The 13149-nt window shown below is 49.4% G+C and overlaps 1 long non-coding RNA gene across 1 annotated transcript in view; it reads right to left on the reverse strand.

The window, feature by feature from the left end:
* Window positions 1-105: 105 nt before the first annotated feature.
* LOC104873644 overlaps window positions 106-13149 on the reverse strand; it is a 20232-nt gene continuing 7188 nt past the window's right edge. The window contains exons 2-3 of the long non-coding RNA XR_783535.1: window positions 1761-1944; window positions 106-155 (exon numbers count right to left, since the gene is read on the reverse strand). This is a non-coding gene — a long non-coding RNA (uncharacterized LOC104873644). The remainder of the gene's footprint in view (window positions 156-1760; window positions 1945-13149) is intronic.

Here is a 13149-nt window from a genome sequence, read left to right on the forward strand (position 1 = left end):
AGGGAGGGTGGGGAAGGGGGAGGGGAAGGGATGCACAAATTTGCCAGTCCACCGCCTCATCTCTTCCACCAATTCTTTAATTACACAGATTGATTTAACTTCAGAGGCGGGGTTGAGAGCAGGAAGTTTCTCCGCACAGCTCACAGCAGCTGTTCCTAATTATAAGACATTAAGGAAGAAAACAGCCCATTAGCTCGAAACAACTGCAAAAACCAATCAAGAGCATCAAATCCTATCTTCCTCTGTCTTTGCCAAATTGAGCCAGTTGTTCCTGACTCCACTTCCTAAATCAAAGTCATACGTGAAGCAAGGATTTGCTGTGATTACAGTTGCGCCGAAGGCAGGGTGCCCCTGGGAGGCTGTTTTCCCTGTGCGATCTGTTCATTCAAATAGGGGCAAAGTCAAGGCGTCAGTTACTTTAATACACAGGCTGCTCTGCAGAGACATGGTTCGATGTAAACGTCTTAGATTCTATAACTGCTTCTAATTTTTCTGTTTATAAAAATTTTTCAAAAAATCTAGAAAATAACTATGTGTAAGAAAATGTGAAAACCATCACACTTCCTATACTGTTTGTTTATGGTAAATATTCCTGTTTTGGAATAGATTCCGGTAGGTTTTTTAATTTTTCCTTAAATAGATTTTTTGCAAAGGACTATCAGACTTGTCTGTGGTCCACTTCCCTCTTCGTGAGTTCAATACATGCATGGCATATACATTAAATATTTCCTTTACATTATTCGAATAGCTACAGAGTAGTCCATTAAATGCATGAAACATAGTTGGGAAAAAATGAACTCTTATTACACACCTATGATGTTTCTAGATTTTGCTATTAGAAGCACTGTCAGGATAGCTCAAAACTGATACATTTTTCATACACCTATGATCATTTCCTCCTGCTCTCTTCCTCAGCATAAAGATGCTGGGTCAGAGTTGACAAAATTTCAACACTACAAAAGTTATCCACGGAAGAGTCATCAATTTCAGAAATAAATAAATAAATAAGGGCAGAAATGTGTCGCTTGATTTTTTTAAAATCTGAAGTTCCTGGAGAGTCTAATTTAAATGCTTTGAAATGGATCCCAAGCCATGCAGAGGCTTTTTTTATCTTTTAAATTCTAGAAATGATTTTCCAGGGCAGCCAGGGCTGGAGGCCATGGGGTTTGTTGCTGAGCTTTCTGGTCTACCAGGAATTTTACTTCCAGGAAGAATTAAACTGAATTACAAATCCATAATTAAAAAAAAAAAAAAAAGACAGCGACTGGAACTGAATAGCTCTTGAGCGGTGCCACTGTGCGTTTTCCTGAGTGGCTTCTCTCGGTTGTGTTTTGTGGGCTCAGGTCTGGGTCTGCACTCCTCACCCGAGCTGGCCAGCCATAAGCTGCAGCCCAAACTGAAAGCAGGAAAGGCCGCTCCCCCTCCCCGTCCGCATGGGGACCCCTCCGCCGAATCCGAGGCAAACACAATGAGCCGATATTCCTCGCCTGTTCTGTCATTTTTTTTTTTAATCGTTAAAAGGAATGAATGAATCACCGGCCCTGAGAAGTGGGTCCTTCTCCATACACTCTGGGCTGCAGGAAGAGGAGTCTGACTTCCTCCTCCTAAACTTCAGTAATCTCTCCCAATCTCGGAATCCCCTCCTTGTCCTAAGGAAACCTGATCCGCAGTTGGCTCAGGCTTTGCTGGCGTCCAGCACACCGTGCACCCTCCTGCCCTGGACAGCACCGACAGCACCGCCCGCCCCGCGGTGTGCTCACCCGGTCCGTCCTGGGTAGAGCTCCGCACTCCCGTCTGCTTTCAGCGTCGCTGCTCTTTCCGTGGAGGGGCCATGGAGCTGAAGCCACACACAGCGATCGGTTTACAAAGACAGGACTATGTGTGCGAGCGCGGCCTGAGTTGTCTTGGGCCATCTTCTATGGAGTAGAGCCTCGATCCTAGTTACTAGTGTGGAGGGAAACCCGAAGCTCATTAAATAGCTCATTCCGTGAGCTGAGGACATCCTACACCGCAACTTCAGGGATTAACCCACTCCACGGTGCGGGAAACTGAAGCGTAAAGAGACCTGCATGCGCCCTGAAGGCATTTGCCCACCGGAGGGGCCTTGCATCCCGCTCCTCCCTTCCAGTTTATCCTGTGGGAAACCCTGGCCTAACTGCTCTGTCCCCTGCTTTCCCGGAGCACCCTCTGGAATGACCCGGGAGGAACAGCCTCTCTCGCAGAACCCCGGTCCTTCGGAATTTGGGCACATCCTTCTAGAGGAGCAATCTGCAGCTGGAGGGGCACAGCCGTGCCTTAGTTACCGCTGGTGCGTCCACCTGCACCCGGGTTCTCTTCCAGGCGCCTTCCTCCTCTCCAAGGCCTTGGCTTCTTCGCCGTGCCTCTCCTTCTAGCTTATTCCAAGCCTGCTCCCATGGAGACGGTGCTCAGCTCTGCCCCAGGCTGAATCTGCTGCCCTTTCACTTCCTGGGAAGCCACTTTTTCTTTCTCATAGGCTTCTGACTTATATCTTTCTTCAGATTTTATAATTATATATTTTACATGTCAGTCTGGGAGCTATTTTTAGTCAGTTCTTTTGTAGACAGCCCTTAAATCACGAAGACTTAAGTGTGTGGCAAAAGCCTCGTACAGCTTCTCTGTCTTTCCGTTCTGGTACAGTATTCATACACACGATATTCCACACTTTACTCTAAAACTGTGCTCTGTCTTAGATGATTTTGCCCCACTTTAGGGTACCGTCAATATTTCCAGCATATTTTACGTAGGCTGGGTTAAGCTGTGCTATTTGGTAGGTTATGTACATGCTATGGTTTAGATCAGAGATATCACCCCAAGTTCTCAGGTGTAGAAGACACTGGAAAGTCTGGAAAGTCTGGGGCTGTGCTCCTCCACTGACCTCGTCCGCTCGGGCATGCGCTGCTGGAGGCGGGACCTGGATGAAGGCTGGGCACTGAGGCAGGGCCTGGAAAGGTGCATCTCCCTCCCTGCTTCCCCCTCCTCTCTCTGCTTTCCAGCTGCCTTGGTCAGCAGCTTCCCCTCCCCAGACCTTTCCCGCGGGCTGTTTCTGCCTTCTAGCCAGCAGACCATGGCCTACATCCTCTGTATACCGTAAGCCAAAATAAACCTCTCCTTTAAGTTGTGGGTGTTGGGTTTGTGTCCAGTGCCGGCAAAGTGACTATGACAGTAGATTAAAAATATTTTCGCTTTGATATTTTCAATTAAGGATGGCACTGAGGATGTAACCACAGCATAAGTCAAGGAGCATCTGTATAAGGTCCAAAGTGATGGGCAAGGTTCATTTATCGCAATGTAGTTGATCGTTTGTCCCAACCTCATTTATGACCGGGCAAAGTCTTCCATCCTTTTAATCCCAGTTACTTGAGAGCTTGAGGCAAGAAGACCACAAGCCTAAGGCCTGCTGTGCAAATCAGTGAAACCCTGTCTCAAAACGAAACAAAACACCCTTAGCTGAAGGGCTACTCCTCCACAATTTAATTTTTTTTTTTTTTTGTAATTTTGTGAAATGTTGATGTGGATCCACTCTGAGTTGTCTGTCTTGTTCTCTTGATCTGTGTGTTTACGCTTCTCTTCACCGAATTGATTGCTGCAGGTCTATTATAAATCTTAAAAATCTCATAGTGTGGCTTCTCTAACTTTATTACTCTTTTTGAAATTGCTTTGGCTATTACAGTTCCTTTGACTTCCATATAAATTTTAGAAGCAATTTATCTGTATCCATAAAATACCACTGAGATTTGGTTAGAAGTGTATTAAATCTATAGATCAGTTTGGGGAGAGTTACATCTTTTAACCCATAAAATAATATATCTCTTGGATATTGAGGTTTGTTTTATTTACTTCCTGAGGATTTTGTACTTTTTGGGATACAGACTCTGATCATGTTTTGTTGGATTTATACCTAAACATTTCATTTTATGAAGCTAGTATAAACTTTTAATTGTTTTATGTTTACATATTCTATGGTTATAGCTCAGAGGTAGAGAATATGCTTCTTCTTGGGCAGTTCCTGGATTCCCCAACACTCCTGCGCGCGTGCACAGACACACACACACACACACACACACACACACACACACAGAGGCACGCTCTCGCACACAAGTGCACACAGTTTCTGATTAGTTCTTGCTAATACACAAATTAGATAAGCTCTTATGTGCCGACCTTGTGTCTTGCCGTGTCTTTACACCAGCTGCGCAGTTCTCCCATGCCTTCCTCGGGCCTTTTCCGCACAGGTAACTCTGTCAGTGAGATCTGGATGCTTTCGCTGCCTTTGCTCACCTTCAGTGGGTTGGACACCAGTGCAGGCAGAGTGACAGCAGGGCCGCGCCCTGCCCATTCTTCAATCAGAGGAAAAGCAGTAAGTCTTTCACCATCAAGTATGATGACTGCTTAGGTGTCCCATAGATATTTTTTATCAGGCTGAGATAGTCTTCTTTCTACTCTTACTTTAAAGAAAATCCTTTCTTCAGAACAACACTAACTTGTAGTGTCATCCATTCCTGGAGAGCAAAAGTATAGGCCTTCAATAGGCAATTTTCAAGAAACTCATTACGTTTCTTGTCTGTCTCACAGGACGAGATAAAACTTCAGCGTTATTTTGACCCCTGCAGGGAGTCTTTAAGGTGACGGATGTGGAAGTTTTCCAAGTTCTTTTTGGTATCGATTTATAAGGTTGATTTGGTCAGTCTGCTTTTGACTGTGAACGTGGTGGGTGACAGGGACTGATTTCCAGATACTGAACGAGTTTAGGGTTCCTACTGTGAATTCCACTTGATCAGAGTATTTCATTGCTTGTATATATCGGACTTAATTTGTTAATATTTCATTAAGATTGCTGCACTTAGGTTTGTGAAGGATATTTTGGTTTTATTTTTTCCTTTTGGTGGGTGGGAGACAGGGTCTTGCTGTGCAGTCCAGGCTGAACTTGAGCTCTCCTTGTAGCCCAGGCTGGCTCTGAGCTTGTGGCGCTCCTCCTGCTTCAGCCTCCTCCATGCTGAGATTATGGTATGCACCAGCATGGGCTATGTTTTCCTTATGCTCTTTGCTATCTGGGGAAGAGTTGGCCTCATGAACTTAGTGATTCTAATGTCTCATGTGAACTGGCTGCAGCTATGGGGACAGATTTCCTAGCTGGGCTGGCTGCCTCGCTCCTGCAATCTCAACAAACCGCGAAGCTGAGGCAGGAGGGTTGCAAGTTTGAATCCCAGCTGAGCCTTTACAGAAGTGTGAGTTGAAACAACACCGATTTCCCATCTTACTGCAAAGGGGATGAAGTAACCCATCACACAGTAGCCGAGTACAGTGGTTCACACCCATCATCCTAGCACCTGGGAGACTGAGGCGTGCGGATCAGTGCAAGCTCAAGGCCAGCGCAAACCACATGGCAAAACCCTGTCTCCAAAAAGAAACAAAACAAAAGAAATGGAACAGTAACAAATGTTGGTGAGGCGCCCTTCTGTACTGTTGGTGGGAATGTAAACGTACAAACACTAGGGAAATCAGAATGGAGATTCCTAAAAAAAACAAAACAAAAAAAAAAACTAGAAATTTCATTTGAACCAGCTCTTTCCCTCCCAGGTGTCTTCCCCAAAGAGTTAGAGGCTTCGTAGTACAGTGATACAGGCCCTACCCATGTTTATACCAGCACAACTCACAACAGCTAAACCTTGGAAGCGGCCTGTGTGTCCACCAGCTGGTGAATGAGCAAAGACAATGCGGGATTTACACCCGATGGAGTACTACTCTGCCGTAAAGAAGGATACGCTTGCGTCATTCATGGGAAAACAGATGTAACTTCAATATCACTTGACTTCTCTTATATGAAAAACTTGACATGTAAATAATTTAAAGAGCAAAAGACAGACAATAGGAACCGTGAGGTAAATCTTCTGTAAGTGGGAGGGCCGTCGATATAGAGGGTGCGGGTGGAGATAGGGGAAGAGGAACAAAAAGAACTAAGATATGCTACATTTGTGCACCTGCTCCCCAAAGTTAATGTAATCATTACACGCTGCACACATATGTGAATACAAATTAATTCACCCATGCAGAAGTCAAATAAAATAAGAATTTTTTAAAAAAGGGCCGGTGATGTATCTCAGTGCAAAGTCCCTGAGTTGTAAACTCCCCAGTACTGCAGAGCAGAGGAGAGGAGGACAGGACCAGCCCGTGCCTGACCCCAGCCCGGTCCTCATTCGGGATGGGTGTGTGCTCCGGTTCAGGGGGCCATGCCACAGGGCCTCCAGCCTCCCGGGGCCATGGACTCCAGACCAGTCCGAGGGGCACTCAGGTCTCTGGCCCCTGGCTTCCCCAGTGAACTTTCCCAGGGCTCCCCAGGCTTCAGGGACGAGGCATCCGGCCCATCCCGGAGTCTCGGAGCCAGGCACCCACTGTGGGCAGCTGCTCCAGCTTGAGGCCAAAGAAAGTAGTAATGAGTGGGTCTGAGGCCCACGGACCGCAAGCCTGAGGGGCTGAAGAGGGGCTGGGCTCTGCCCTGCTGAGAGGATGCTGGTGGTGCCACAAGTTCGGGGCCAGCCTGGGCTGCAGAGGGAGCCCCTTTCTCAAAAGACAACAGGTGCACAGACACACACACACACACACACACACACACACGTAGAGGTTCTATTTATAGGCTCTATTAAAATGACACAGTGTAATTGGAGATATTTAGTGTAACTCATAGTTATGACAATTTTTAAATAAAAAGTGTTAAGTGAAGTCAGCATACAGAAGAGATGCCTGCACGTCTGTCTGTCTTATGACGCCGATCGCCAGAGCCGCCATGGAGAATCACGTGGCCGCCGGGACGTCCGCTGTTAGGTATTCGGCCAGAACACGGATGGAACGGGGGATCGTGCCAGACACGCAGAGGCGAGTCGTGCGTGTTCCCTGTCATGTGTGGAAACTCAAGAAAAATGGCCCGAAAGTGGGAGAGAACTGGAAAGGGAGGCGCGGGGCTGGGCAGGGGCAGTAAGGAGTGTACCTGGAATTTGACTCGATGTAGGCCCTATACACAATTGAGGTACAAATCAGAACCAAGAAAATTATCAAATCTGCATAGAACTACGTACACACTGGCACTGGGTGTTACTTTATCTTTATATTTGAATTAAAATATGAATAAACTAGTTACTCTTTAGCATTTTAGCAGATTTATAGTCAACTTTCCAAATGCAGACGGCCCACGGCTGGTGATCGGTTACAGCCCAGTGCCCCATCATAAATCGAAAGTATCTATATCAGAAGTGTGCTGTGCGCGTTACCAGCACCCCACAGCGAGTGTGATCGTTGCACAACCCAGACACAGACTGGTAAAAAGGAAAATGTCAGCGACCTGCATCTCTGAACCTGCACTGCTGCCAGTCAGAGCGGGGCAGCCTGGTCCCCGGGAGGAGGGTCCTCAAGACCCTCTGCCCGGGAGTCAGGTCCGCCCCTCAGCCCAGCCTGAGCGCCCAGGGTAGGGATCGAGATCCCGAAGCAAGCGTGGTCTTTACTGTGTGAGCGTCACTCTCTCACGCCACTGCGAAGAGGAGGCGTTGGAAGAGGGACCGCAGCAGGCTGAGGGCACCTGTTGGGTGTGATATTTGTTACCCTGCAGACAGAAGGTGCACTTTCTTCTCAAAACCAAAGTCAGTGTGCTCTGTCAGGTTGGGGGAAGTGACTCTGATTTTAAAACACAGAAATGCTGCTGACCGGAACTTGTAGTGAAAGATACTTTGTAGGGATGTAGCACAGACTGTTCAAATCCTGGTGATGTAACTTTGTAGCCTCAGTTTACCTGTCAGTAAAGCAAGGATAACGCTATGTAACTTGCAAGGTGTCTGTGACAATTGTATGAAGAGGTGTGGGCTTCATCCAGCAGATTCTGAGGAAGAGCTTCAAGTGGGCTGCTTTAAGCCCTCAGAATCTAGGTGAACACCCACCAGATATTAATTAAGATCTGCTGTGAAAACTGTAAGTATGGGCTTAATAAGTAGTTCATTGTAAAGCTGATAGAAAATACTTTTTTTCTTTTTTTTTTTTCTTTTTTTTTTTTTTTTTTTTTTTTTTTTTTTTTAACTCAAGACCTTGCTCTTTCAAGGCAGGCAGCAGAATCACTGCCCAGCCCAAGAAAATACTTTAAATCACAAATAAATACATAAAAAAAATGTTCAACATCACTGGTCATTGGAGAGATGCAGATGAAAACAACACTGAGATTCCATCTCACCCCAGTAAGAATGGCTGCTATCAAGAAATCAACCCATAACAAATGCTGGCGGGATTGTGGGGAGAAGGGAACCCTTCTCCATTGTTGGTGGGGGTGCAGACTGGTGCAACCACTGTGGAGATCTGAATGGAGATACCTCAAAGAACTAGGATTAGAGGTCCCATGTGACCCAGCTATTCCTCTGCAGGGTATATTCCCAAAAGAATTAAAAGAATCATACCACGGTGATATATGTGCACCCGTGTTTACAGTGGCACAATTAATAATAGCTAAAACTTGGAAACAGCCCAAATGTCCCTCAACTGGAGCCTGGATAAAGATGTGGTTTTGCTATAAAATTGAGTACTATTCAGCCATAAAGAATAAGAAACTAGAGTCATCTATAGCTAAATGGATGCACATTGAGACCATACTCTTAAGTGAAATAAAAAAGACATATGTGTAAATACTGGTGTGAAAAATGAAAAGTGTAAATAAGATCCAAATTGTATAACTGATAATGTGAAGTAGGAAGGAAAGGTCTTAAAGAGTAGGGGAAATAGGAAGGGTAGGGGAAAGGAAATAAGGGAAAAGAAAAAATATGAGTAAAGGAAAAAATGGAAACAAAGTCTTTGTAATAGGAAGGGTGGAGAGGGTGAAGGGAGGGCAGGGGTGTGGAGAAAAAATGAGAACCAAGACCTGTCATGTAAAGGTACAAGATCCCAATGATGAATGTAGCTGTACTGTGTACCTAAAACGTACCAATCAACTCAATGAGGAAAAAAGAAAAAGAACATGCTTTAAATGAAAAAGGAAGACGTGAGGAGGCGTCACAAGCCAGGCAGTTCTGTGGCTTCAGAGAGTTACGTTCATCTCAGCCCTGGATATCTATGCTCCTCAAAGGAATAAAATCACAAAATCAAGAATGGAATGGGGAGAAAAACAAGGACTAAGATAGATTATGTGAAGGTACGGATTTCCGAGGATGGATGTCATCATATTGTATACCCAACCTGTACCAATAAAATTAATTAAAAAGAAAAGAAACACATGGAAAGGCCCTATGCCCACCCCACTTCCTCTGACAGGAAAGCAGCTGTTTTAAACACACTTCCCGGCCTCCTCTCCCTCCCCTTAGAATGGGGAGCACTTAGTGGCACACCTTTTATGGAAAATCAAAAGAAAATCAAATGTTTGTGTGGTGTCCTTTTGGATGGAAATGCCTGATCGCCACGGGCAGAGTCATGTTTTATTTCTGCCAGCAGCTGAGGTCAACCCAGATCCGAAGGAAAAGGATTTTATAAATACTGTGCGTGTATAATACTGGGGCAAGCCGCTCACTAAGAGAGAGAATGGGCCTTGATCCCTCCCCTGTCATTTTCCTGGGGTTGTGAGCGGGTCCCCAACTTCCCAGGAGCTCCAGGCCTCCGTGTCAGAGATGTGTGAGGCTGGTTCCGGTGGCAGTGGGCCACGGACCAGGACAGGAGCCTGCGCTTGCAGGACGGCGGGGGGCGGCCCCTCCGCCCTGGGGACGAGAACGGGCGTGTGCTGTATGGAGCAGGTGAGGAACAGATACAGTGAGGTGGCCTGGCCACGGGCCACCTTCCCTGGGCTCCTGGGCCCAAGTCCGGGCTGCTTCCTCCCAGTTAGCTGCAGGAATGCAGGCGATGTGATTCATTCTGGCTCCGGTCAGACCTCCAGAACGCGTCAGATGCAAGAACCAAGAAGAATCTGCCACCAAGTTGGCTCATTTTGGTGAATCTCAAAGAAGATTACCCGAAGCTTAACATGAGATGACTTAAATGCGCTGGCTTCCCTACCCCACCCCGAGGGAGTGCTGGCTCAAAGGACCCACAGCTTGTGCCTCCAGCATAAAAGGGAGAAGAAAACCAAACGGGCCCAAATCAACAACCTGTGTGATTGGGAGCCACAACTTGTGGCCCACGGTGGTGAGGGAGGGGCTGCGTTCCTCCATGGAGAGAGGGGAGCAGCTGTTGATAGCCAAAAGGAAGTCTCTTCCTCTTCCCCTCCCCAGAAAAAGCAGGGTTAAGTAACCAGTGGGGCCCCAGCGCCCCAGGTCCTGATTAGGAAGAGGAGATGCCATACTGTTTTAATGGCACGCAGTTCAGATATAAAACAGCAGCACAGTGTGTTGTGTCGGGTCATGGTCAGCCTTCTGTGGCAGTCGACCCAGTGGGTCCCCGATGAGGGGTGTAGATCCCCATCTACAGGTGCTGGATGGATTTCAAAAGGTTTCAGAGAACTGGAGATATCGAGCAAGGCTCTGGGCACGGAGAAGCAGGCAGACACCCGAGAGGTTTTCCTGGTGCCAAACGGCCCGGCCCGCAGACTTCCCTGGGGCAGAAGCCAACCCAAGCCAGGGGCCGAGTGTGGAGCCCAGGCACAGCCCACCCTGAGCTCTCTGCCAGCAGAGCCAAGGCCCCGGGTCTGTTCCTCCCACACACCAGGAGCGGTGGTCACACTGTGTGGCATTCCCGCTAGCAGGGCTGGCTGCACACCGGGCGCGGGGCTCCCTGATCCCAGGCCAAAGCCGGCCTGTCCCCGGCTGGCTCCCCCACACCGTCCCTCCCTCCTGGGTCTCGGCCGGCCCTGCTCTGAGACACACAGCATGCAGGGAGGCAGACAGAGCTGCTGCCCATGGGAGGGGATCCAATGGTGAGGGTAGCGTCCAGCCCGACTCCCCACGGCTGAGATGGCTGTCACTGCACGCAGGGGCGAGTGAGTGGGGTGGAGATGCTCGTGCGTGCTTCTGCTGGGCCCCGGCCAGGAGCTGTGTGCTCGTTTGGTGACCCTGCCGCGGGGAGGAACTCGCTGCCGTGTGAGAGCTCAGGACGCCGGGTTTTCTGCCTTCCAAAGCGAGAGCGGTCGTGGAGGAAAGAGCAGGAGATCTGCGGCGGACAGGAAAGCCCCGGTAAAAGGAGGCCGGCCGCTTCCACTCTCGTTCCCCGCTGTAGGGTAACGGGAGCGGGAGCGACAGAGGGGTTTCCTTGGAAAACGCACAGCGGTCCCTCTTGCTTCCAGCCTCTGGGGGGTGAACAGGAGCCCGGCCAGCGAGGGGCTGTGTCCCCACGGCCTGCTGGGCCTCGGGCTCGCCGTCGCTGGCTTCTGCCTCGCTGGCCCCATTTCTTCGATGTCCTTCAGAGCCGCGTCCTCAGGCCTGGGGGGGGTTTGCTCCGGGGCGCACCACGTCTGAAACCACCTGCTTTTCTCTGCGCTTGTCTCAGCAGAAGCTCGGAGGGAACCAAGCCCACATTGCCGTCCCTGACACCGCTCCATCTTCTGTCTCTCCGGCTCCCTGGAAGGCGACTCTGGTCTTCTGGTTCTCCCCACAACTTGCAACAAAAGCCAGGAATCATCCCGGACTCCTTTGTTTGTATAAAATCCGTCGGAAAATTCCAGTCATTCTTCGGTCCAGATTGGATTCGATCGTCAGCACCACTGAAATGAATCAGTGCATGGAGGGACACACGGACAGACCGGCGGATGGACCGACGGACCTCCGCACACATGTGACTTTATCTGTTCTGTAAGCCGTGTCTCTCTCCCATGTGACTTTTCTCTCCTCTCCTGGCTGCCTCAGCCTCCTGGCTGTTCGCCCTGTTTCTTTCCCTTCCTGCCTAGTCTGTTCCCAACAACGCAGCCAGGGCTGCTGCTACGTCGTTCGCGCCTCCCCGCTCAGACCTCCCCAGCGGCTCCCGCTCTCCCAGGAGCGAAGCTGAATTCGAGGTCCAGCTTTCCCGAGCCGTGCTGTCCAGAGAGTGGCTACCTGATACATGGCTGCACGCGGGGCTGTTGAAGACTTTGATGTGTCGGTTCGGATAAAGTCTATTATTACAACTGATCTAGCTTGTCCAGCTTTTACTTATTTAATGTGGCCGAGTAGGAAATTCAGAATTATGCCTCTCTCTCAACTCAGGGTCATTGTGGCAGGCGGATGCGGGCATCCCGCCTCTCCGCGGGTGGCACGTGGCGGCAGCACTCACCGTTTGTACCAGGATCGAACTCGGACCTTGCACGTTCGAGGCAGGTGGCGGCACCCTGTATTCTCGGTCACACCTCGTAGAGACGCTTGAGGAAGAGCCGTCCAGAGCTGCTTCAGAAAGCAGCAGGCGTGGGAAGAGCGTGGGCGCAGTGGTGATGTGTTCTATCCCGTCACTTCTCACAGTTTTGATGTTCACGGTACATTGTGACTGCTCCTTGGAGGTTGACAGGAAGAGGGCGTCTCGGGGTTAGATGCGCAGCCCCTGGGAGGAGAGCCCCACGGGCAGAGAGAGCTCAGGCTGTGGCTGTTGGGGCTGTGCAGGAGCGGCCCGAAAGGTCCAATTGGGTCGCGGTCAGGACAGATAGAGCCGGGAACTAAGTTAGAACTGCTGGTCCTGAGTTTCTGGTCCTGGAGCCGGAAGATGGGGTGCCAGGCTCCAGGAGGGAGGCCGGATCGGGAGGGTCTACGCGGTGGCAGCAGAGGCCTGGTCTGCGGGTGCAATGCCTTGCTCCCGGTGCAGGCGAGCCGGGCCTGGCTCTTCTCTCCAGCCTCGCCTTCCTCCCCACCCCAGGAGCCAGAAGCCCTCCACTCCGCACGGTTCACCAAGCTCCAAAGGCAGAGTGACTGACACAAAGGACAAGACATCCACACCCCATGGGCAGGAACCCCGGGCCAGCCAGAGGAGCTGCCCTGCCCCAGAGAAGCTGCACCTGCACTGACCTGCTTTTGCTTTCAAAAAGCACACGCAGTTCACTCTCTCCCTCTGTGGAACTTCCCTCACATCCCCAACAACAATAAAAGCACAGAAATCAATGCCGCGTGTGGTGCTGTGTACTTGGGAGGCTGAAGCAGGAAGACCTCTGCGTGTTCTGGGCCAGCCTGGAAAACATAGCAAGGCCCTTTCTCAAAAAAAAAAAAAAAAAAAAAAAAAAAATTT

The sequence above is a fragment of the Fukomys damarensis genome, unplaced genomic scaffold (assembly GCF_012274545.1).
Source record: "Fukomys damarensis isolate Sample0158 unplaced genomic scaffold, DMR_v1.0_HiC HiC_scaffold_16, whole genome shotgun sequence".
In the NCBI taxonomy this organism is placed as follows: Eukaryota; Metazoa; Chordata; class Mammalia; order Rodentia; family Bathyergidae; genus Fukomys; species Fukomys damarensis.